Consider the following 1,791-nt stretch of genomic DNA (forward strand, 5'->3'; position numbering starts at 1 on the left):
GGAAAGAGGAGGGGCTCAGCACTGAGACCCTTGAGTAGAAATGGGGAAAAATCTGAGCTGTGAGTAAATGTGAGTAAATTGGCTGAATGTGTAACATTTGAAGAGACAAATTCAGGGTAGCGTGGGTGGGAGTAGTGCCATTGTTGTTGGGGGAGAATTCCCAAGAAGTCATCTTCCAGAGAGGGGAAGATCAGGGGTTTCTTTTTGCTCCTGGCTGTGATACAGAAAATGTAACATCTCTATTAATGGTCTGCAGCAGCTTTTGCAGTTCCTTCCCAGCATTATTCTGTGAAGTGTGTTCAGAGAATGCCTTTTGGGAGTTAGGTGTATCCATTTGGATGACACTGGAAAATGCTGATTTTCATGGAGAGAGTAGGACCTGGGGCAGCAGCTGTGGGATGGGATCCGGATCCAGAGGCTGTAGCAAATGACTCTGCTCTCTCCATGAATGTCCATGTAGGGCTCAGCTAAGGTTGGCTCTGCCCAGGATGATTTTTGATTCTTCCCATTTGGGGGAGGCTGGGAGTGGTGGAATCTGTCTGTTTTGTGGGGAATTTGCACCCAGTGAGAGGCAGCCAGTAAGAAAAGGAATAGGGAGAGATTTGTGAGGTTTCTCAGGAAAGTGATGTGGTGACCTCGGAAAAGAATAGAAACCTTTGAGAGCATTACAGATAACTGTGGAATTCAAATTGGGAATGTTCTGTGCATTTTTCATATCCCTGCCAGGAGGAGCATAGCAGATCTAATGTTTAATGCATGGACAGTAATAGAAGGCTGAACTGATCTCCACAGGCCTGTTTGTTCCATTACTGTCCAGGAGGAAATAAATTAGATTCTATTAATTCTAAGTCCTATTCTATGCTATTTGGACCCAGATGCTGCAGAGGGAGAGGTCAGAAGGAGGAAAGCTGAGTTTTAGAGGGTTGATGTTTGGGTGACATCAACATAACACGCCCAAGGTGCAGCTTAGTTAAAAGCAACACCAGTGAGTGCTGCTCTCCTTTGGGAGTGTGCACAGCACCCTTAGGCTGAGATCAAAATCTGAATGTCCTCAAGAGGAGCCATTTTATTCATAAGAGGATTTTACATTTGGTTGGACTGATGTGCTTGGTGCCCAGCATGCTCCAAGTCCCAGAACTTGAATTATGGGAACATTTTGGAGACAAATTGTTGTGCTGCTCAGTCTTTAGAGAGGTTGGTAGAACAAACCTAGGTTTTCTTGTTGAGTGTTGTGACTGAGACTGTTGAGAAGAGTTTGCAGAGGTGTCTGTGGAGTTTTGATCTCAGAATGGGCATCAGCTTGCACAAAAAGACCAGAGGAGACTTTGGACTGCTTGAGGTATTTTAAAGCATCAGTTTCTATGCCAGTCTCTGGCCAGACAGAGGATCTTCTCCAAGATAAGGAAATCACCCTTTATACACTCTTGTCTGCCCCATTTTAATCTTTCTTTCCCAGTTATGTAAACAGCACCAGACTAATATTCCCTGTGTACCACTGGTAAGCTGATTCGCTCGCTCCACTTTATCAGACACAAAAGCACTTCAGGGCTGGTTTGTAAATTGAGTTGGATTTTTTTTTTTACATCTGTGTTATTCCAAGCTCTTATGTAAATACTTGGAAAGCAATTTCTATATATTCTCGGTTTGTTATGCAACTACTCTGTGCAGTGATGCCAAAGGGATTTAATTTTCTTATCGGTGGTTTTTAGAAGAAGTGATCAAGCATTCTTTCGGTGGAAGGCTCAGGGAATCACAAAGTGAAAACCAATAATAAATGGCAGAAAACAAGGG

Source organism: Geospiza fortis, unplaced genomic scaffold (genome assembly GCF_000277835.1).
Source record: "Geospiza fortis unplaced genomic scaffold, GeoFor_1.0 scaffold275, whole genome shotgun sequence".
Lineage (NCBI taxonomy): Eukaryota > Metazoa > Chordata > Aves > Passeriformes > Thraupidae > Geospiza > Geospiza fortis.